At 43.3% G+C, this 25,023-nt stretch overlaps 1 protein-coding gene across 6 annotated transcripts in view; it reads right to left on the reverse strand.

Annotated features, from left to right (window-relative positions):
* Positions 1 to 20,686, reverse strand: part of ACVR1 (activin A receptor type 1) — a 140,979-nt gene extending 120,293 nt beyond the window's left edge. For 2 of the 6 annotated variants that reach the window (XM_025405320.1, XM_025405326.1), the window contains exon 1: positions 20,377 to 20,686. The gene's annotated coding sequence lies outside the window, so the exon portion shown is untranslated. Of the gene's footprint in view, positions 1 to 4,348; positions 4,496 to 19,449; positions 19,698 to 20,322 lie in introns of those variants that run through there. The other 4 variants (XM_025405324.1, XM_025405323.1, XM_025405325.1 and 1 more) reach the window with 4 other exon arrangements.
* Positions 20,687 to 25,023: the final 4,337 nt, after the last annotated feature.

Genomic DNA, 25,023 nt, shown 5'->3' on the forward strand with positions numbered 1-25,023 from the left:
GTCAGCAACACTGTGAGTGGCCTTCAGGGGGAAGAGCTTTATAAACTGTGAAGTCTGCTTCAAATGCCAGTGGTCATCACTGTCTGAATTAGACTTGCAGGGTCGATGGTCCTTCAGCAAAAGGGTGGCTGCATCGAGTGGCGGGAAATGACTTGATGTTTTTGTCTGACTCATATTTTGCTTTTTTCTCCTCCCAAGAGAAACATGTTCCTCATGCTACATTTTCTGATGACCAAACATTAACTCATCCGCCTAAATCTCTTCAATGACTAAAAAGTTCCTCGCTTCATCATGAAATAGTAGCTTGAAATTTTAATGTAAACACAAGGAATCAAATGTTTATTCCTCTTCCTCAACCTGTGACACCCCAAAAACTTAAAAAGAAATACATTTCAATGTAGTCTGAAGTGCAGATTCTTTGACAAGACTCTACGAGACAGATTATATCCTCCTAGCCCTTAGTAGAGGTAGAAAAAAAGTGCTATAACGTGCTTTTATCCTGTGGCTATAATTAAAGTTGAAAAAAAGCCTTCAGTTTCCCCCTTAAGATATCAGCTCTGCATTACTCCTGTCTCATCCTCATATCCCCGTGGTCTGCCGTCTTAAAAGTGCCTCCACCTATTTCCAGTTTCCCCTGAGCAATGCCTTCCCGCTTTCAACTATTCACTCACTCAAAACTTCTCATCTCTTGTCCTAAAACTTGCTAATTCCATTTCTGTATTCTCTTTCATCATTTCCCTTCCCCAAATCCTAGTGCCGTATCTTTAATGACTCATGGGAAAGATCGTTACAAAAAATTAAAAATTGTCAGTGGTCCATTGTGATAAATGTGGAGAATGTTTAACACAAAACAACACCTCCCTCAATTCAAACTAACAAGTATTTATTAAGTGTCTGTGGTGAGCCCTATGGTGGTTACAAAACATCTTTACTGGACTTGAGCTTTGTTACAGGGGCTGGTTCATTTTCAGGTCCTTCCATGCACATACAGAGAAGGGTCCCTTTGAAGTCGAGAGGTTTGGGCCACTTCCACTATAGATGATTTCTGGTATCAAAAAATGTTTTTTAAATGTAAAAACAGGATGACAAAAACTGTGTATGTTTTAAATATTTACAAAACATGCCAAGCAATACTATCGGGCTGGTCTCAAGATAATTATATGGTCCAATACTGAGATGCAAGTTCAAAGTTACAGGATCCATGCTACCTTCTTTCAATCCTGTTGAAAATACAGAATCCTGGGCCAGGCACGGTGGTTTATGCCTGTAATCCCAGCATTTTGGGAGGCTGAGGCAGGTGGATTGCTTAAGCCCAGGAGTTCAAGACCAGCCTGGGCAACATGGTGAAACCCCGCTTCTACAAAAAAAATACAAAAATTAGCCAGGTGTGATGGTACGCACTATAGTCTCAGCTATTCAGGAGGCTGAAGTGGGAGGATCACCTGAGCCCAGGAGGTTGAGGCTGCAGTGAGCCATGATTGTGCCACTGCAATCCAGCCTGGGTGACAGGGTAAGACCCTGACTCAAAGAAAAAAAAGAAAGAAAAAGAAAATATACAATTCTGGATATTTATGGGATTCTGTGATGCAAAGGTAGTATCAAGACAATGTGAAGTCCTTGTGTGTGGTAAAGCTTGGACCAAAGGGCTCTCCTACCCATCCCCAACACCCACAGTCTCAACAATGAACACATGGTCCCCATCCTCAAGGAAATTATAAACTAATTGGGAAAAAAAAAAAAGAAGATACCCTTCCCCCATCCTCCTCCACCATAAGGAAGAAATACTGTACCAGAGAGACCAGAATTGCACCCTGGATCCATCACTAAATCATTCATCATTAGCAGGTTCTCCTTAATATATTTAAACCTCAAAGGCTTTTTTCTCCCTGTAAAATAAAATAATATCATTTTCTGCCCTGCCTCCTGTACAAGGTTATTAAGAGGATCATGTAAAATGCAGTGTTGCTTTGGTAAACTACAAAGCCTTCCAGAAATGTGCACCACATATAGACAAAGGTTGAACACTTAATCACAAGCAGCCTTATCAGCACCGTAAGAAATCCTAATGACATTTACAAGAATATCAATTCAGAAATTGAGATTGTTGTGTCTAGAGAATAACAGAGCAAACTTTAGGGAAGATGGGGAGAAAAGGTGAGAGGTTTTGATTTGAAAATAAACGGATTTTATGGGGCCCCAGGTAACTCTGGCACTTTTTCTGTGAATATGTGAATGTTTCTTGTAATTTTTTCTTCCTTGTTGACATAACTTCATGAGTAACCAGAAGATGACTACTCCCCAAAGAAACCCATACTTATTCCCTAAGGTCCCACACTATGCCAGGCTTTTTCTTCAGTAAAAACTTAAAAAAAAAAAAAAAAAGAGTCACTTGATCTAGTGGTCTCCTCCCTCTCAACCCACGAAAAGTTGGTTTCCTCCTTTATGCTAAACTTACAAACACTACTAATGATGACTAACTTCCAACAAAACACGCTCCTGAGCTCTTCTCTTACTGGGTTCTCAGGGCTACCTGGGAGGAGCCTTCCCTTCCTCTCTATGATGATAGGAGCCTCTCTTCTGTGTTCCTCCTACCTCTCAGGCTGTTCCCAGACTCTTCTCTCTACGTCCTTCTCCAAGAACTCATCCCTTGGACCAAGGGGACAGATCCACCCTCTCCCCTTTCTCCAGGGAGCTTCTGATCCCCATTTGAACTTTACTGCCTCCTGTACCAAGAAGTAGAGGCTCTCATCTCTATCTAGCCCTCTCCTCTCTAAGCTATTAAATATTAATTGTTTTTCTTCTTTTTAATTTTATTTTTATTTTTTGAGACACAGTCTCGCTCTGTCACCCAAGCTGGAGTGCAGTGGCGCGACCTCGGCTCACTGCAACCTCCATCTTGCGGGTTCAAGAGATTCTCCTGCCTCAGCATCCAGAGTAGCTGGGATTACTATTGGTTATGGATTACATAACCATTATGCCCTGCTAATTTTTGTCGAGACGGGGTTTCACCATGTTGGCCAGGCTGGTCTTGAACTCCTGACCTCAGGGGATCCCCCAGCCTCAGCCTCCCAAAGTGCTGGGATTACAGGCCTGAGCCACTGCACCTGGCCTATTTTTAATTCTTTAAATAGAGATAGGGTCTTGCTATGTTGCCCAGGCTGGTTTCCTACTCCTGGCCTAAAGCAATCCTCCTGCCTCAGCCTCCAAAAGTGCTAGAATTACAAGCATAAGCCAGCATGCCCCGTCTGTTTTTCTTCTGACAACCCACCAGACAGCTCTACTTGGACATCCCAAGTCCTCTCAAATAGAGCCTGTCACCTTGCTGCATTCCCCACACCTTCCTGCTCTGTCATGTGATTGTCAGAGGCATTTGAATCAGAGCAACTCCATCTTGAATAGGGGCTGAGTAAAATAAGCCTGAGACCTACTGGGCTGCATTCCCAGACAGGCATTCTAAGTCACAGGATGAAATAGGAGGTCGGCACAAGATGCAGGTCATAAAGACCTCACTGATAAAACCGGTTGCAGTAAAGAACCCAGCCAAAACCCACCAAAACCAAGACGGCAATGAGAGTGACCTCTGGTCATCCTCACTGCTATGCTCCCACCAGCACAATGACAGTTTACAAATGCCACGGCAATGTCAGGAAGTTACCCTATATGGTCTTAAAAGGGCAGACAAGAATAATCCACCCCTTGTTTCGCAAATAATTAAGAAATAACCATAAAAATGGGCAACCAGCAGCCCTTGGGGGGCTATGCCTACGGAAGGGCCATTCTTCCTTTACTTTCTTAATAAACTAGATTTCACTTTATAGACTCGCCTCCAATTCTTTCTTGCGTGAGTCCAAGAACCCTCTCTTGGGGTCTGGATTGGGACCCCTTTCCAGTAACATGATCATCATGTACCCCCAGGTTGCCTGCAGTTATCAGATTCTCCTTTTCCTACTCTATTCCACCTTACAGACCACATCAGTCACCACATCTCATGGGCTCAGACTCCCAAACAGCCCTGAAATCTGCAATATCGTTTCCAGCCACGCCACTCACCAAATAAGCTCCAGCCCCCTAATTTTTGCCCACACTTCGATTATTCCCCTAAGCGTTTCCCAAAGTATGGAACATGTACAACTGGTGGTTGCCTCACATGCTGCTAGGTGATTCTTCAAATATTTTTTTTTTGTTTTTAATGGTCATTTTTTGTATTATATATTAAAATAAATTCTTAAGTAGCATTTCAAGACTACGTTTCCACAGGCATAATGGCTTTGGACAAACTTTCATGACGTTTGAATAACCTGAGGACTTTTTGAAAAGTCTCCCTCATATCCCAAGGGCCAATGCATACCCCAGACCAATTAAATCACAACCTCACGAGGTGGGCAGAGGCTCAGGTCTGGAAACTCCCCAGGTGCTTCCAATGCAGACAAGTTGGGGGACCAGTCCATGAAAATGAGACTAAAACAGGAATTGAAGGAAAGAAGGCTGAGCCTACCTAAAGAAAATAAAGTAAATAGTAATATATGTGGTAAACTGCTAGGAAGGGTACCCAACTCCACCCCAGTTTGCCCAGTTTAGCAGCGAAAGTCTGGCATCCCAGGATCTCCGCTAAACCTGGACAGTCAGTTACCCTACTCAGATAAGGCTAAGTGTCTGAGGTTTAGGAAGCAGCGCTAGCATTTTCCAAAATGAGTTCAGCAGAATGTTATCCACCATCCCTAGGGTATTAACAGCTGCGAGGCTACAAAGAGTTCCACTGTGGAATAAATGTGGAACACCCTAGGGATATTCCAGGATAAGTGGTTAAGTGAATGGTTTTCTTCAAAGTTAATTTCTCAAAACTTTCAATTTACTATGATACTTTATATTGTCTGAGAGAAGAATATAATATCCTGCATTTTTCAAACTTATTTGAGGACCTTTTTTGGTGAAGCACCTTATATACAATTAAGGTTTCAAGAAACATTCTTGGCAGATGCTGCTCTACATGTACTTCCAGATAATCTTTAGAAAATATAAATCTGATAATGTCACTTCTCCATTATCAACTTTTTGCTAGAAAAAAAACAAAATCCAATCTCCTTTGCAGGTGGTCTACTTTCCAAGCTCTCCCATCTTTTACCCCTTCCTATGCTCAAGTCCAATGTTTCTCAAACTTTTGGAAGCATTCAGATCACTGGGGGATACTGTTGCAAAGCTGATTCTGATCCAGCAGGATTTCAGGCAAGCCTGAGACTCTTTATTTCTATTGATGCCATCACTGCCGACCCAAGGACCACCTGCTGAGTAGCAAGGTTCTAGCCATATTCAGTTTTAAAGGTTGCTGTCTCTACTGAAAGCCTCTGTGCCTAGAAGGCCCTTTCCCCACCTGATAACATCCTACTTAACCTTGAAGATACTCAAGAACATCCGTTCCCTGAGATGACCTCCAGTACCCTCAAACAGAACTGTACATCTCAGTTTTACGTTTAGAGCTCTAATGTGGCGCTTCACTCTACTGTACGTTGGCTATTTCTTTTTCTGCCTCTGCCAAGCTGAGCTCTCTGACAGCCTTTCTGTCTATATTCTCAGTGCCTGGCACACAGTAGCTACTTAATAAATCTATATAGAAGGATAGAATGGCCATGAAAAGGAGATAATATGTGAACTTTCTTGAAGGAGATGTTCAGAAAATAAGGATGTTATGCAACATCAAGTCTGTCAGTTTGGAGTTATGTGGTTGGGGACCTTCAGAAGGAGACAAATGAGATTCTACGCTATCACTGCATAGAGTCCTATCACAAAGCAATAGCAGCACACATTTTTTATACTATATAAAAATAAAATAAAATTCCCAGGTTTCTTGACATGAAAACTAAATCCAGGTAATCTTCTGTTTAACATTTAACAGACGAAAAATCAACAGGCACAGTGGGAAATGAACCACCATTTCACCTCTAAATCTGTGTTCATCCACTTTATGGAGAATCCTTCTGACAATTCTAAGTTTAAACAAATCTTTGTGAAAAGAGTATTCCAGCAGGTTTAATGTAGTCACAGCTGTCAAAATCATGGGCAATGCATCACACTTAAGAGTTGAAAATGTGTCAATAATTATAATTACACACTTGTAGCAGATCTAATATACTTTCACCACCCTTTAACTTCAACTGATGTGAAATTAAAGCCAGTTTCTTAAAAGTGCAACTCTTAGATCATAATTTAAACCTCAAGTAGATATAAAACCTGTCACCCTACAGAGATACAGTACATTTTACTCAAGAGGAGAAAAGGCCACGGTATTGTAATATATCATTTTAGGTAAGGTGACCACCTTTAATGTGGAAAGGGTAAAATACATTATCAGAGTGACATAATCTTCAATATTTACTTCACCCATTTGTATTTAAAGATTGTCTCTTCAAAATTATGCAGGACCCACAGCACAGAGGTAACAGCTAAAATTTAGGATTATTTCCTACCAATCTTTTTTTCTCTACATCCATATATATATGTTAACTACAAATCTGAAAGTGTACTATGTTTTATGTTTATGTTTACGGAACTGTACATAATTTATATGAAAGGAATTATACTATGTTTTTAGTGTCCTGCTTTTTTCACGTAATATTATGTGTACTCTCTACAATATTATGTGTACTCTCTACGGTCATTCATTCATTGCAACAAGTTATGTGTGCCTCCTATGCATAAGACAGTATAGTAGGCACAGGATAAACACACACACACACACACAGAGTACAAAATAGACATACCTTGTATTTACTGATAATATATAAGGTAGTATATGTAAGATACGGAAAATAATTAAGGCTCAAACTAGATGGAATAGCCAACAAAAGCCTCTTTGAAAAGGTAACTACCATTAAAATGAGATCTGTCTCTGAAAATTCATCAAAAATAGTGTTTTTAGTGATTACATAAAATTCTATTCTGTGAATATATGTAAACCTAACCTCTGCTGTAGAACATTTACCTTTTTTTTTTTTTTTTCAGACAGAGTCTTACTCTGTCACCGAGGCTGGAATGCGGTGGCATGATCTCAGCTCACCGCAACCTCCGTTTCCCAGGTTCAAGAGATTCTCCTGCCTCAGCCTCCCGAGTAGCTGGGATTACAGGCGTGCGCCACCATGCCTGGCTAATTTTTTTATTTTTAGTAGTGACAAGGTTTCACCATGATGGCCAGGTTGGTCTTGAATTCCTGACCTCAGGTGATCTGGCCTCCTCTGCCTCCCAAAGGGTTGGGATTACAGGCGTGAGCCACCATGCCTGGCCTGTAGAACAGTTAAATAATTCCTTCCTTCCTTCCTTCCTTCCTTCCTTCCTTCCTTCCTTCCTTCCCTCCTTCCTTGCTTCCCTCCTTCCCTCCTTCCCTCCTTCCCTCCCTCCCTCCTTCCCTCCCTCCCTCCTTCCCTCCCTCCCTCCTTCCTTCCTTCCTTCCTTCCTTTCTTTCTTTTTTTTTTTTTTTGCTACTCTACACCTACTTGAATATATTTATATACTTACAGAGATTTAGGCAGGGCACAGCAGCTCAGGTCTATAATCCCAGCACTTTGGGAGGCCGAGGCTGGTGGATCACCTGTGGTCGTCAGGAGTTCGAGACCAGCCTGGCCAACATGGCAAAACCTTGTCTCTACTAAAAATAAAAAAATTAGCTGGGTGTGGTGGCACATGCCTGTTATCCCAGCTACTCAGGAGGCTGAGGCATGAGAATCGCTTGAACCCAGGAGACGGAGGTTGCAGTAAGCCAAGATCATGCCACTGCACTCCAGCCTGGCAACAGAACGAGACTCCATCTCAAGCAAAAAAAAGAGACAGACAGAGAGAGATTGATTTAGTAAGTGATTTTCCTAAAATGAGTAACTAAGGGCTCAAAAATTTTCCAGAAGAAATGCATTTATATTAACAACCTAAATTCCAAGTCTTTTAACTTGGAATCCAAATACATTGCTTAATGTTGTAGGAGCAAATTCTTTTTTTTTTTTTTCCTGACCTCGTGATCTGCCTGTCTCGGCCTCCCAAAGTGCTGGGATTACAGGCGTGAACCACCGTGTCCAGCCTTACAGGAGCAAATTCTAAAGAAAAAATGCAGTATGAGAAATAAACATAAATTTATATTAATTTTTTTTGAGACAAGGGTCTTTGTCACCCAGGCTGTATGGGATACAATAGCACAATCATGGCTCACTGCGGCCTTGACCTCCCTGCTCAAGCAATCCTTCCACCTCTATACAGGTACATGCCACCACACCTTACTAATTTTTAAAAAAAATTTTTGTAGACACACAGCCTTACTACGTTGCCCAGGTTAACCTCAAACTCCTGCACTCAAGGAATCCTCTTGCCATGGCCTCCCAAAGTGCTGTGATTACAGGAGTGACCCATTGTCACCGCACTTGGATACCGCGCTTGGCCGAATTCCCATGAAATTTTGTTTACTTGGGTTTCAGTTTTTAAATAGATCTAGCTTGATAATCACCAGGAAATCCAATCATCTTTTTACACAATACTGGCTAAATATCTCAAAATTTCCAAAAATTCCTATTTTACCTTCACATTACAAAATATCAAAAGCTCAAAAGATCAAATCCAAAAGATCAATTCAAAAGATCAAAAGCTACCTCTTCTGGTCTGTTCCAAAGTCATAAATAAAATGTTGCTGTTTCTTAAAAACTGTCTATCATAGCCCTACTGCTTTTTTTTTTACAGCTATTATAAAAATAAAACTTTTTCCTTAAGTCTAAAAATCCATTGCCTCCACTCTTGATCAATAATAAAAAGCTGACTATATGAGTTTCCTGGTCACTAACTGCCTACTTACCACTCACCATATTTTTTTTTTTAAAAAAAGGTAATCAGCCATATAAGCTCTGCTTTTAACGTAAAGCACACACCAGACATAGTGCTTTAAAACAATCACAGTAAAGCTGTGGTTAGCAAGGCTTCCAAAGCCCAGAGTTCTTTACAGACTCATACTTACACAGGAAAAAAAAAAAAAAAAAATCATAAAGCTCCATTTCCTGGAAGGACCAAAAAAGAGTGAGACTGAGAGAATCAACAAATTACTAAACTTTAGAAATAACTAAGTCTGTGCCCTTCTTAACAAATGAGGAAAGGAAAGCACCACAAAGACAAAGGTTAAGAAAACAACTTTCTTGGGCCACACAATTGGTTTACACCAGAGAACAGACGAGCATTTGAGTCTTAGGGTCATCTCCACACCACATTGCTTCACAAATACAAAGCAAAAACCCAATTCATGGCACAGCCTACACTGAAATTTAAAATGTAACTATCCCTTGATTCAGCAATTCCAATCCTTGGTATTTATCTCCAGATACACAGGAGATAGATTATTGATTGATTGATTGATTGATAGATCGATAGATAGATAGATAGATAGATAGACATACAGACAGATAGGCAGGGCGCGGTGGCTCACACCTGTAATCCCAGCACTTTGGGAGGCCAAGACAGGCAGATCACCTGAGGTCAGGAGTTCCAGACCAGCCTGGCCAACATGAAGAAACCCTGTCTCTGTTTAAAAATACAAAATTAGCCTGGCATGGTGGCGGATGCCTGTAATCCCAGCTACTCGGGAGGCTGAGGCAGGAGAATCGCTTGAACCCGGGAGGTGGAGGTTGCAGTGAGCCAAGATCGCACCATTGCACTGCAGCCTGAGCAAAAAGAGGTAAAATCCATCTCAAAAAAAAAAAAAAAAGAAAGAAAAGAAAAAGATAGATAGATAGATAGATAGATAGATAGATAGATAGATAGATAGATAGATTTTTGTAGGCATGGGGATATGTTTCAAGACCCCCAGTGAATGCCTGAAACCTCAGGTAATACTGAACTCTATCTATGGACAGTCCCTGAATTAAATGGTTTTACTGTACACCCTTCCTGTACTTCAAATCTTATATTGTGCACACATATTACTGTCATAATATGACTAGTATCAAAAATAAAACAACATAATAAAATTATTTTATTTCTAGGAAAAAATGTATAGGAACTCATATTACTGTGCACATGTAATAAAATAAAGCTATCCAGGAACGAAAAATAAAAACACCAATTTGAATTAAACTAAAAATGTCAGAGTTATATGGCCCCAAAAGGAGACAAGTCTCTATGAGAACAAAAGAAATGCCCTCCTGGAAGATTTCCATGTCCAACACTCACATCTGAGACAGATTCACCCTACTTGTGCTTAGAATGTCCTAAAACAATAAGACCTTTAGGGATCAAAAGGGAACCAAGTAGGAGAAGACAGAGGAGCTGAGGTGGACATAGCTGATTAAGAAACAATAAGTTGGAGGGAATCCTAAGCAAACAAGCCAAGGACAAAAAAAAAAAAAAAAAGCTTCTCTGAATTTGAAAAGGACATTCCATTCTAAACTGGTTAAAAGCAAGGATAAATCTCAAGCACAGAGCATTTTCCTCTGGCATTTTTTTCCCATCTTGGGGCTCCAGCAACTTCTTTTTCACATTTTGTATCATCTATGATACCAAGAAAAGGTCACTATTAGAATTCGTTTTACCTTAATAAGGCTCAGTGAAATAGGCACAGACATAAGTTACAGGTGTCACCCATCAAACAGCATATCTGCCTTTGATTCTACAAGCAGAGGTTTTACCAGTTCCCATGTTCAAAAGTTGAAGACTGTTATTTTACTCCTCTATTCGGATAAACAGTTGATTTATTTGCAAGATAAGGCACTTGACCCCAAAAAGTCAATATGAGACTTTGAACTGTTTGTAGCTGGTTCATTTTTTCATTCAGACCTCAACCCACTTCTTCCCATTTCCAAAAGGAAGCTCTCCCCCAGGGCATGCTCATCCCTCACCAATCACCAGTACAAACCCAATAGTCAATACAAAGCCAAAGCCCCAAACCCTCATCTCCAGAGTTCCAGTACCATAGTCCCAGCTTCTCACAGGGCTCATGTAAGCATTCTTCTGGGTTCTCGCTCTACCAGAACCTCAAACCCAACACTACAGTCCATCCCAAGCCAGGTCCTCTTGGCAACCTTCCATTTTCTTTTAAGAGCAACACCATTCTCCCCGTCATCCAGGTTCCAAAAGTCATATGTTTGCCCAACCCTCTCATCGCAAAAGTAATTTATTCACCAAGCCCTATGGCTTCTCCAGCCCAAGGCTAAAACCCTAGTTCCATCTATTCTTATTTCCTCCTGGCTTCTGGGCTTCCCACTCCACTAGACCAATCATCCTTGACTAACAGAAGGCTATGTGCCAGGGCCTCAAACTCATACACCTATAGGGTCAATCCAGTTGGCCTACAGGAACCAGGTAGGCGAGGAGTTTAAAACAAACAAACAAACAAACAAACCTGTCAGTGCAAGAACAATAAATAGCAACTAACACCGAACCTCAGCGTCTGGGAGAAAACAGGATGAACTGAGACAGTAGCAGCCACAGCACACACGTCTCCCTCAGACAGACACGGTCAAAAGAAGATCTGGCAGTTTCTTGTAGGAAGGAATACGGCCCTGGGGCTGCCAGAGTTTTCAGTGTTGCAGGAGCAGCTGGACATTTTGATTTTTTTTTAAATGAAAATGTCCCCCGTTTTTACATGTTAGTAACCATGTTTTTTTAAAAATGTCTTAAATACAGTATCAAACAGGACAGAACTCTGAGGTATACTGAGCTCAGAGACCACCAGTTTTCAACCTCTGCTCTGGTGCACACTGATGGTGAAGTAGGAATTTACAGTCTGAGTTAAAGTTCAGATGTGTAACCTTAGACATTTATGTCACCTCTCTAGGCCTCAGTTTCTCCCTCTATAAAATAGGCATAAGAGTAGGTACTTTAGCTGGGCGCGGTGGCTCACGCCTGTAATCCCAGCACTTTGGGAGGCTGAGGTGGGCGGATCACAAGGTCAGGAGATCAAGACCATCCTGGCTAACATAGTGAAACCCCGTCTCTAGTAAAAATATAAAAAATTAGCCGGGCGTTGTGGCGGGCACCTGTAGTCCCAGCTACTCGGGAGGCTGAGGCAGGAGGATGGTGTGAACCTGGTATGTGGAGCTTGCCGTGAGCCGAGATCACGCAACTGCACTCCAGCCTGGGTGACAGAGCGAGACTCCGCCTCAAAAAAAAAAAAAAGAAAAGAAAAAAAAGAGTAGGTACTTTATGGAGTGTGAGTGAGCATTAAATGAGATAATGCAAGAGGCTAGACCAAGGCCTGTTTTCATGCCATATCTTAACTTCCAGCCTGTCATTCAAAGTAAACCATAACATGCCTCTAAATCTACCTTTCTAAGCTTGCTCCTATGGTGCTCATCTTGATGTGCTCTATAGAGTCAAGCCACATCACAAAGCACTTTTAACTGTGAACGTGCTGTTCCTTTCAGTTGTCTAAGGTCTTGCATGTTACCCTGAGAAGCTACATCCCAGGACACAGAGTCTGAGACCAGTGATTAAAAATATGTGCAACTGCCAGGCACAGTGGCTCACACCTGTAATCCCAGCACTTTGGGAGGCCAAGGTGGGTGAATCACGAGGTCAGGAGTTCAAGACCAGCCTGGCCAACATGGTGAAACCCTATCTCTCCTAAAAACGAAAAAAAAAAAAATAGCTGGACATGGTGGCACGTGCCTATAATCCCGGCTACTCAGGAGGCTAAGGCAGGAGAATCACTTGAACCTGAGGCGGAGGTTGCAGTGAGCCGAGATCGCGCCATTGCACTCCAGCCCAGGCAACAGTGCAAGACTCCGATTCAAAAAAAGAAAGATGTGCAACTATCTTTTCTACAACTTGGCCTCTAAATAAAAAACAACCCCCTTATATTTACTTGTCCCATTCCCTCTTTTTGGAATGTTGCCTATGCTACAACCTATACACGTATAGATACCTCTCAAAATAACATCCAACTGGTACCTCTTTCAGAGGCCAAACAGCCACCTCCTTAAAGGTGCTGGTTGATCCTTATCCCTCTGTAACTTGTGACCAAGATATTCAGAGTTCTGCCACTAATAGTCAGACGTGTAATTATTCACTCCCTTACTCAAGTGAACCTTAATATTAACTTGATATTAACTGAGCTTTCTATGCCCAGCCTCACCTACAGGAAGACCTGATAAATGCTAAATAAATAAAGGACAAAGAAGAGGGGAAAAGATGAAGGAGGAGGAAAGCAAGATTTTAATGATAAGGACAATGACAACAATTAAGCTCTTGTGTCTTTGAATGCAAAGAGCTGTCCCTACTAACGATTTGCTTTCATTTTTTATTTCTGAACAATATATGGGGGTCATCTTCCCTACCTCCCTCTCATCCTTTGGGTGTGTGTAACCTCGGCTTCTCCTTATTCTTGAACGTCAACAACCTCTTCAAGTATAATCTAAATAAACAGGGAGTTAAGTGGCTCCTGTCACCATTCTAAATGAATCAGTCCCACCTTTGATGCTGATGGGGATCAAGATGATGATGATGATCATGCACACTGGAGCTGGTCCAAATCACATATTACTCACTTTAATCTGATTTGGAAACAAGTAAAGACCCTTACACAGAAAAAATAATCCAGCGAGGGAGAGGAGCATAGGGGTATGAACTTTCTGTAAAATGACAGAAATCCACACAAAAAGAAAAACAAAACTCTCATCCAGACTAGCAACTATTCAATAAACAAATTAAGGCTAATTTCCACAATACTTAGAATAGTTTTTTTCTGACTGCTTATTAGGACCCATTAGCAAGTTGTAAAATCAGTTTAATATATAAAGACTAGAATTTTTAAAATAAAAATTGAATATTAATTAAAAAGCATTATAATATTTTTTGTAGAACTTGTAATTCGGCTTTCTTTTCAACACCCGTGCACATGCATGTATGTTTGTGTGTGCACCAGGTCATGATATAAAATGTACTGCTGAGTTTTAAAATGTTTTAAAAATACTGAAATAGGCCAGGCGCGGTGGCTCAAGCCTGTAATCCCAGCGCTTTGGGAGGCCGAGACGGGCGGATCACGAGGTCAGGAGATCGAGACCATCCTGGCTGACACGGTGAAACCCCGTCTCTACTAAAAATACAAAAAATTAGCCGGGCGAGGTGGCGGGCGCCTGTAGTCCCAGCTACTCGGGAGGCTGAGGCAGGAGAATGGCCTGAACCCGGGAGACGGAGCTTGCAGTGAGCTGAGATCCGGCCACTGCACTCCAGCCTGGGGGACAGAGCGAGACTCCATCTCAAAAAAAAAAATAAAAATAAAAAAATAAAAAAAAATAAAAATACTGAAATAGAACATTTATGTTTATATAAAGTAATCTCTGCTGACCGAGCTTTTGTTTTTTACTAGGCCATCCTCATAAGATATTTGTTCTTGCCACTTATTGTTCACAACAACTCGGGTTCTTCAAGTTCAAGATAAGCATATGAAAACTGTATGAAAAATAGCATTGGGCACATGTGTCCCTTATCGTGAAAAGGAAGGTGTCACTCTAGATAACTACCTACACTTTCACTCGTACATATATTTCTATCTTGTGTAAGTCCCTGACATCAGGACAAGGGATATTCCCCCCTAAGCTCCAGCCTTTATGGTCATGTTTGCTTATACACATTAACTCACTACTTACAGAGAGTAAATCAAGCACATCTTACTTTCACTCCAAGCGTAGTCAACACTCATCAATAGCTGCGATAGTGGAAGTTTCGGAACTTGGTTTAAAACATCACCTCAACTCATCCTTTCTATTCCGGAATGCTCAAGTTCTTCTTACTGCATATTTTCCTCAGTACCCACTTTCCAAACTCCCAAGTATCATCCCACTTCTAACATCCAACTTTGTCCAAGATCACCCCACCTTCATTCTCCCCTCTGTACATTTCTAAAGTTCAAGGTTATATTTTTGGAGGGCCTATCAATATTCTTCTATAACTGGCTAAAAAGGAATCCCCCAAACCAGAGCAACCTTGCTTTTCAATGGCATGGTGATGTTAATCACCAATCTTGGCTTTCATAGATGAGCAAAAACACACAGCCATCAAGTATTGAAGATGAAAAGTTACTTGTGGTATGTCCACTGATTTCAGCCCTTAAAATCTCTCAGAAGAGGAGTTTACTTTGGATTCCATCCATTTTCCAAAGAGGTCACCTACATTCTTCCACCTCTCACACAAGCATTGCCCACCACTATATTTTCACTGTCAACTGTTTGGAAACATACGCAACAGGAAAAAGTCCGAGTAAAGTAATTGATTCACTGAGTGTTTGGGTCCTAACTATAAATAATAAAGGATTCCCTGCTCTGTAGGATATAAAAAATTAGTGAGATATTCTTCCCAAAAATGTAGGCATCACCCTGAAATATAAAAACAAAGAAAGAAACATATGCTGAAAAGAACACAATAAATGTCTGTGGAATTGACTAAGCACAGGTTATAACATTAAGCACTAAGAAGAGGTATCAAAAGCAGTTCCTTCTACATAGAATGTCTTTCGTTCCCACTTTCCAAACTCATCCTTACGGACCACAGTGAGTAGTATCATCTTGTCCCCGATTTCCCTGATTTCCTAGAGGACTGGGTCCCTTTGCTCCCTTAATATGCAATCATCCCTTCATTCTCTCGGCAATTCAAAAACGATTTATTGACCGTGTGGTCTAGGCCAAGCATTGTGTTAGGTGCAAAAGTTACCCAAAAGATGAATAAAACAGTCCCTTGCCTCAAGGAGCCCAGGGAGAGAATTTGAAAGGTTTTAAATTGGTGAAGGGCAATGACTTGTGCAGAAAGAATCAACGGAGAAATGAACAACTTGAAGTCTTTGCCCTCAGAGAGATCAATCATGTCCCAGAATAAGCAATGGGGATGATAAAACCTAGGAGACTGTCGAAAGGCAAAACAGCAATATCCAGAAAGCAGTCTTGCTTAGTAAGATTACTCTGAGCCTTGAAGAATCTGGGTCCCCCAAAAAGGAGGGGAGTCGGGGGCAATGGAGAGACCAGAACAGCCAGGGTTTGGCCTCAAGATGAATGAGAACTGACCTTGGGCGATCCCTCAGGACACTTACACTAAAAGTAGTCTCACCGGGATCCCCCCTCTTCAAAACAACCTTCACCTACTGCACAAGCCTCCACAAAATTTAGGAAGACTGAAATTTAAAGTTACTTTCCCAGTCACAGAAATAAAGGCCAAATACCCAGAGTCAACAATGAAGCAACTCTAATGGGCAAAGTGGAATGTTGGTCAGAGAGTGAAACCCAAAAATCAAACAACTGAAGAGCAGTGGCTCTGGAAAACAAAGCTGACGGATCACATAAGAGCCTTTACACATATAAACAATCTCACATTTCCAGAACTGCCTAGAAGAGCACAGGAATAGTATTCGCATATGCGGTCAGTTTGAATATTAGGGGCAGAGGGTGTATTTGTGTTAACTCAGAAAAGGAAGCTGCGGAATCTCTTATTAGTTAACTTTGAGAGTGTGAGTTCAAGCAAAACTACCTCCCATCTGAACCAAAGGCTGTGATGTGCCAACCACACCAAATTGATGAGGCTCTTTCGAAAGCAGTCTTTCATTTGAACGTCCTTCCAACAGACAAATCCTAGTTTAGAACTTCTGATTCTTAAACTTAGCATGGCAAGCAAGAACACTCCATGGCCAACTGCTAAAAATGAGGAGGTAAATCTTCCATTTGGTTCTTCTGAGAACTGGAATTGGCCACAGAAAGAAACACAAAGTTTTCACTCCAAAAGATCAAAGAAGGCATTTTGTACCAGGAAACCCAATTCCAAATCCTCATTTCCAGGAATAAAGCCACAGTGCCCAGTGCTTGCTTGGGAAAATAAAACAGGAGATTCTGTGGATTCCAATTAAAATTTCTGATGGCTTTATTTCCCAGCCTCACCAGTTTAATGTTGCTAACATTTCATCCAGGCCCTGCTTTAAATACTGCTTCCAGCTCTGAATGGTCACACCTTACTACTGGGTAAAAATGAAGGTGTCTTAACACTTCACGACAGCATTCTTTGCCCCATCCCAAGTGCTAGATATATAAGACAAGGTGATGCTGAAAAGTGCTAGCTTCAGCCCAGGCTGTGTCTCCCATAACTACAGCCAGGTGAAACCTCACTGCAGCCCACGCTATTTAGTTGCAATACTGGAAAGGAGAGTAGAAGCAGGAGAAAATAGGGGAGGAGGGGTATATACCTCAACCTTATTCAAATATAACAAACAATGAGCTTGCTTTACAATTATTTCCTGGGGTCTTGTCAATCAGCCAATAGTTCTTGTGTGCCTACTGCATACAAGGCACCAAGCTAAATCTATAGTCAGCATAGTGCAGTAAAATATTCCCTAAATAATCATTATGTTAATGGTTATGTGCTTAATTTTCTTTATCATTTTACAAAAAAATGTATCATGTATGTAGGTTATAAAGTCTAAAAATAAAATCATCACCTATGAACCCATCACCCAATCCAAAAACCAGAACATCACCAATACTGTATCATCTACCTACCTCCTCCATTTTTATTCCAGGTCCCTGCAACATACGCACACTCCACATAATCTTTATTCTGAAGTTGGGATTTCAGTGCAAGTACAAACGCATATTTATGACTACCTCCTATTCCTAACAAGTGAGTTGGCTTTCCAAATACGGTAGTAATACACAATTTCCTCTTTAAAAAAAATGATGTCTTTAGGTTCTTTTCTTTAAGTGAATTGTTGCTTTAAAGAAAAATATTAACAGAGTAAGTGGGACTCAGCCATGGTAAACTCAGGAAGACAGTATGTGAGTGAATGAAGTTTGACAATCACTGGCAAAAGTGGCCAAGAACATGAGTTCTGAAGTCCTGCAGACCTCTGGTTCAAATCCCCATTCTACCACTGAAATTTGCCAAGCTTCAATTTCTTATTGTAGAAAGGTAAAGTAACAATAAGACATATGGTATTTGTGGAAATGTCATGAAAAAGCACCTGTAAAGCCCAGTGCCTAGCACATATCCAGCACCCCTAAACTATCCTGTCATTAAAGCCACCCAAACATATCAAAGAGTTTTGCCACCATCAGTGGTTTGCTTCTCCAGAATTCCTACTGAGTTGGGCATGAGATCTCTTCACATAAAAATAAATCAAGATGCAGGGATCCAAGAGCAGAACAAGCCACAGATGACAGCTCCCAGTCCCAGCACTGATTCCATCTTCACCTCATGACCTTGAAGAGCAGGATCATTTTTCAGATCCATTTCTGTCCTGCCCCTCTCCCTCAGAAGACTGGACTACTCAATCCAAGCCTGAGAATTACCTAGAAGCCTATCATGACCATCACGGGACTAGTTCAGAACAATCTAGGGCAAGACAGATGCATAACCTCTATATCCTGACTCAATCTCTGTTATACCTTTCTTGGACACATGAAGAAAATCTGGCAAATCACTACTTCGAAAAAAATTCATTACAATTCTATTAATCAAATTAAATTCCTCACTTCTGAAATTAATATATTACATTCCTGAATATGGCATCTTTACTCTGAATCCTTAATATTCCTTTAAATTCCTCACAGATAACAACAAACTTGCTTGGATATTCAAATGATCACTCTCTTCCAAGGTACAAAAGTTCTAAGACTACTATCTAACTCAGGTTTTATTTAAAATCACCCTCTCCATTTCAAGTAAAACTCAACAACACAGCTGGAAAGGGAGGGCATGAACCCAATCTATAATCATCGCAATCCTTAGTCTTTGTCACTTATCCGAAATTTATCTATACATCATTCACCACCTGTGAGTACCCGCATAAGGGGTAATAGTAGAAGTGCTATTATCCAACACCCAGTTACATCAACTTAAGGCCTACATTTCAGCTTCAAAAGAATCCCATTTTAAAATCCCAAGACAGAAAATAAAAACAAATGAATCATAAAATAAGTGATCGAAGTCCCATCCAGGCATAAGATAACCTTCTGACCCCTATGTCCCCATCAGTGAAATGGATGAGGCCCATATTCCAAACTTAAGCAGTCTGCACACTATAAAGCTGCATGGAGAGGCCGATGTCTGAGGTCAGCACAAGTCTAGTGTCTGCTGGCTGCCCAAGCCTGGGCCCCTGGCCAGCAACCCACCTCCAGAGACAAGTGCCAGGACATACTATAGTGTTTCCATTTAAGGCCCGCCACTTGGATCAGCCCATCTCTGAAATTTCTTAACACCACCTTTCCAGGAAGAATTTTTTTGGGGAAAAGGGAGGTGGTGTCTATTTTTTGCCACCGCCTTCCCTTGGGCTGTCAGAGCAATCTGCATCTCTGGGACAGGATTCTTTAAAACCACTGGGTTATGTCTCAATTCATGGGCCTCTTTTCAAAAATATGTAAAAGCACGTATGGAACGGCCCCTTTGCCCATCATCTAACTCTTATCATACATCCCTCAAAAAAGAAAGAAAAGCCCAATAAAATTGACAAGTCCATTGTATTACCTTGCTGCCTCTCCCCGAAAGTCAAATTCATGACAACTTTTTAATCAAGACTTTTCTTATGTTACTAAATGGAACGTTTTCTTCTCTAAGTAGCTTCTCTTCCATGCAAGCGGCGTTCAAATCTCCAGGGGAAAGGAGGGGTGGGGAGGGGGTGGGAGACTATCTGGCACAAACTGGACAGAGCCGAGCCAGTCTAGAACCCGACGGAAGTTACTGAATCCAGCGGCCCCAGAGGCCCACATCTCTTCTTAGGGCGCCCGAGGTTCTAGCCTCACTGTTTTGGTTACAGTGTTGAAGGAAGGGTTTTAAACTTGGCAAAGTACCGTGCAACATCTGTAACCACATTTGCCTTCTGGGGATCGGAAGATGAATCCCACATTCCTGGCTTTGAAGCTTTTTGAAACTGCAGCTAGGAAGAACCGAGGGAGGGAGGGAGTTGAGCAGAGTTTATTGGCTGTCTCTCCAGCAGAAAATTCCTCTTGGAAGAGATGGATATTTTGAGGGTGGGGGAAATTCGCCTATCTATCTCCTTACTCTCTACCAAGCTCTGCTAGGAAGGTGAGCCCCGTGGCCCCGCGGCCAGATCGATTTAAAAGTCAGAGTCGCACACCCTGAAGGAGTTCACAACACACACACACGCACTCACACACACCCCAATGCAAGCCTGAGACCCCCGCTCCACGCCTCTGCCCCCCCCCCCCCCTCATATCCCACCAGCAGTTCAGGCCCAAAGCAAGACAGTTTTGTTCCGCGGCTGCTTCCCCCACGGAGTGGGGATCAAGCTTGGGGGAGAAAGGAATGAAAGCGAGGGGGAGGCACCGCAGACGCCCACCCTGCCACCCCCGATCCCTGCCTCTTCTCCTGCTAGGCTACCTCCTCCCTCGGTCCTCCCGGCTCCAGCAGGCGCGGCAGGCGACCTGCGCTCACCTCGGGTCCCGCAGCGGCCGGGGGCTGAGCCGGGGGAGGCGGAGTGCAAGGCAACCGGGCGCTGCAGGTCGGCGCGGCGCGGGGCGGCGCGGGGCGGGGCGGGGCGGTGCAGCCGGCGAGGGAGCCCGGAACTCTGCGGGGCCGGCAGCCGGGGACCGAGGGCCGGCCCAGAGCAGCGGCGGCTGCGGCGGCTGCAGCGGAGCGGTGCGTGGGGCCGGGGGCTTCCCAGCCCTGGGGCCGGCGCGGCTGGCCGAGGAGCAGGCTGGCAGCGGCAGCGGCGGCAGCAGCAGCCACCCGGGGGAAAGAGCCGGGGGAGGGCGGGGAGGCGGGGTGAAGAGGAGGAGGAAGGGGAGGAGGGCGGGCGGAATAAACTTCCCGAGGCGCAGAGGCTCGGGCTGGGAGCACGGTCGCGGGCGGGGCGGGCGGACCAGCGGGACTTGCCCCCGGGGGCGGTGGGGGAGACCGTCACAGAGAGTAGAAAAGTTCCCCCAGCGCCGAGGGGGAGGCTGCGGCGGCGGCGGTGGCTGCAAAGAGCAGGAGCCGGAGCGGGAGGAGCGGGAGGAGGAGGAGGAGGAAGTGGCTGCGGAGCGCTCGGCCAATGAGTGTCTGGAGCTGTGATTAACCAGGCAGCAACACATCATTTCCTCCCGGCGCGGATCCAGGGAGCCGGGAGGGGAGAGAGGAGGCGGCGGGGCGGGGCCGTCCCCGCGCCCCCTGCAGGCGCCCGGCCGAGGGCGAGCCCGCCGAGCCCCGCCGAGCCTGACCGCGCCGCCCCCGGCGCGCCTGGCGCTGTCTGGCCGGTCGCTCGGCCCGCCGGATGGAAGCTACAAGCGCGCCGCCAGCGGGGCTCCTCGGAGGCGGCGGGGCAGGCCCGAGCTGGGCTCCCGTGGCCGGGGTGGGAGGAGAAGAGGCCGCGCGGCACGGGTGAGTGCCCAGGTAGGCGCGGGCGGGGCCGTCTGGACAGCTCCCGAGGGCGCGCGGGGCAGGCGGGCGGACGGGCGGGCATCCCGGGCCCAGGGACTGCGGGCGGCCACCTACTCGAGCCCTACATGTCAGACTTGGGCTGGATTCTCAGAGAGAAGCCTTAGCATTCTCATCCAGGCCATCTCTGACCTGCCTTCAAATCCCCTTCCACTTTGCTCATTTCCTCGCAAGGTCTAGGGTTATGCAAGAGCTTGCCGTGTTCGCCGTTGGCTTCCTTAGTAACAGAAATAAGCATGGAGGGGCTTCTGCAGTGATCTAGCCCTGTCCTAGGCGCCATGGGAGCTTACAGTGGAAAGGCAGGAACATTCTCCGCTGCAGAGAGGCCGATAACCTCGGTCCTTAGATACACAAAAACGCCCCAGTGTGCTAATATTACCCAGAGCGTCAAAAAGGCAAGCAAGGATCAAATTTTGCATGGTTCCTGCTGAGTGTAAAGGAAAGCACTAAGCCATTTTCTCTGCCCTCTAGAAGCTTATAATGTACAGTCCTATCACAAAGCAAAGTAAAAACATGAAACCTATAAATGGGAATGCCATAAAGTATTTTTATCTCTACAGGTTCATTCATGCAGAGGGCATTTATTGGGTGACTGCAGTACTGCAAAAGGTTGCAAAGGAAATGGAAGATCTGGTCCCTGCAGGTTGGGAGTTTACGATCTAATTAGAAACACAAGGCATATATACGTGAAAAAACTAGAATCCCCAGCTGTAAGCAAAAGGATGGAGTAGGTGGGGGCATTTTCTTCATAAAGAGGAGGGCTTTGTACCTGTATGATTGGTGAGGATCAGGAGAGGCAAGTTCAGTACCAATCAAGGCAAGAGCACCTATATGTGTCCCTGCTCTATAGAATGATATAACAGGGCCCTCATTGTCACTTGGCTGAAGTGTCAGCTCTGCCACTTACAAACTGTTTTGACCTGGGGCACATTTTTAACCTAAGAAGGGAATAAAGGTTGTCTCGTGAGGTGGTTGTACAGTTCAAATGAGATTACAAACGTGAAAGCTTGTGAAGCTCAATCATGTACATTCATGGAGTCCTCATTGTACAAACTAGCCCCTTCTTGGTAACCTTTAGAGTTCCCTCCTAGGTTGTAAGCTGCAAGAGGGCGGGGACCAGGTCTGGTTGTATTCATCATGTATCACAATGCCTAGCAGAAGGGTTCATGTGGGTGTTCAATAAAATTTTGCTGAGTAGGTAAATGAATTAATCCCGTTATGCTTTGAACAGTTCCTATTATTTGCTCCTTAAGCAGTTCTTTCAATAGTGGTCTTATTGTGTGGCTGGCTCAGTGAAAAACCCTCTAACTCAACCTCCTGTGACTAACTTGTGTGCCAGGAGACTGGGAGAATTCTGGATGGTACTGTCAGAGGCATTCGAACCAGAGAAACTCCATTTTGAATGAGGGCTGGGAAAATGAGGCTGAGACTGGCTGGACTGCATTCTCAGAAAGTCAGGCTTTCCTAGCCTCTAGACGTTTACAGCTAAGGGAACAAATTAATAATGTTTACTAAACAAACCCAGACTTGGGAGTGTCCAGATATCCCGATATCTGGAGAACAAAGGTATTCCTAATTTTGCTTTAAAAGTAATATTGATTCTTGCAAAATATAGTAATTAATTTATTTATTACAAACTCTTATAGCAGAGCACATCTCCCGGTATATACAAGCGATGTACCTAGCATGGAATCATTCCTCCTCTTACTTTCGGCAACATCCTTCTTTGTCTATGGAGTAGGTGTCCTTTCACCACTTTACTTTCTTAATAAACTGGCTTTTACTTTACACTGCGGACTCGCCCTGAATTCTTTCTTGCGTGAGATCCAAGAACCCTCTCTTGGGGTCTGGATTGGGACCCCTGCCCTATAACATATACCTGGCAACCACAGATGGGACTTCAGTGCAGAAACCCTGATCCAGCAGCTACCTTTGGGTAAGTGTTGGGGTCCTATAACAGTACTTGTGGCCTTTTAACATAAAGAGAGAGTGTGTGTGTGTGTGTGTGTGTGTGTGTGTGTGTGTGTGTGTATGTATAAAGCAAGAGGCAAAAGGCTCCTCCACTCCTCCACCAGGATACAGCCTTCCACACAAGCCCTGTGCACACAAAGATACAGCCCTTTGGCTTGGACACCTTAATCCGGGGTTTCTCAACCTTAGCACTGTTGACATTTTTGGCTGGGTAGTTGTTGTGAATGCTGTCCTGTGCATTGTAAGATGTTTGGCAGCATCCTTGACCTCTACTCACTAACTGCCAGAACACCCTCCCGTCACAGTTGTGACAACCAAAAATGTCTCCAGACAGTGCCAAATATCTCCTGGGAGGGGGTGCCAAACTACCTCCTGTTGAGACCCGCAACCTTACTCTAAGATCTAATTCACTGATTGAACTCTGGTGGAAAATCACACTAGTAAAGTTACTTGGAGGAAATACATCTTCTGTTATTCTAAGATTTTCAGATCTCCTCAATCATATGTTTCAAGGAGCACGACTCTTGCTAATTAATTGCCTGCTGCATTGTGAATTGGCATCTCTTCTGTTTTCTGCATATCCTCCTCCTTTACGCCCAGATCAACATGTTCATTTCTAAAAGTCAACAGCTTTCAAAAACTATTAAGAAACAGGGTCTTGAGCAACATAAGAGTCCCGTATGATATTTTTCTATAAAATTGGGGGAATTTATTTTATAAAATTTTGCAGACAGCTTCTCTGTTACAGTGTGTTAAGCTTTTAGATTTACAAACAATAACCACATCCTCTTTGTACTCAGATTGTGATACAATAAGTATACAAGTCATAATTTTTTAAATTATTTTATTTAACATATTTAACCTCACTGAGTACTTTTCTTTCATCTTGGAACCATTTCTTTTTGGTTTCAGAGAGAGGTTTTATTTCATAATGGGATAAAAACATGTTTTCTTAGCTGGGTGCAGTGGCTCACGCCTGTAATCCCAGCACTTTGGGAGGCTGAGGCGGCTGGATCACTTGAGATCAGGAGTTCAAGACCAGCCTGGCCAACATGGTGAAACCCTGTCTCTACTGAAAATACAAAACTTAGCCAGGCTTGGTGGCACGTGCCTGTAATCCCAGCTACTCGGGAGGCTGAGGCAGGAGAATCACTTGAACCCAGGAGGCGGAGGTTGCAGTGAGCCAAAATGGGGCCACTGCACTCAAACCTGGGTGACAGAGTGAGACTCTGTCCCAAAAAAAAAAAAGCACGTTTTCTTAAAATCTGTAACATAAAAATCAGCTTAATTGTCAACTTCCAGAAGCAGATTCTTCAGAATATTGGTGGGATATTTGAGAGCTGGTGATAATTCATAAAAATCCTGATGGATTGATGTGCTATTCAACTTAATAAATGTTTCTTGAAGAAAAATAAAGATTAATAGTGGAAGGAAGGAACAAACAAATCCAGATAAGTCTGTTCACTAAGTAATGGGCATGTAGAACGAAAAAAAAAAAATCCCTCCTTATAGAAGACAATAGTACCATGTTTGTGATGTGAACAGATTTTTATTCAGCAAACAATATCATCTGTCTTATTAAATAAGGTTATTTGAAGCACAGGTTTTATATAGTTTTGTTTATATTTAGTTTCAGTTTCATAGTATAGTGGTTACAATATATGCAGATGAGTTTATACAGGTAGGCATCCACAC

The sequence above is a fragment of the Theropithecus gelada genome, chromosome 12 (assembly GCF_003255815.1).
Source record: "Theropithecus gelada isolate Dixy chromosome 12, Tgel_1.0, whole genome shotgun sequence".
Taxonomy (NCBI): Eukaryota; Metazoa; Chordata; class Mammalia; order Primates; family Cercopithecidae; genus Theropithecus; species Theropithecus gelada.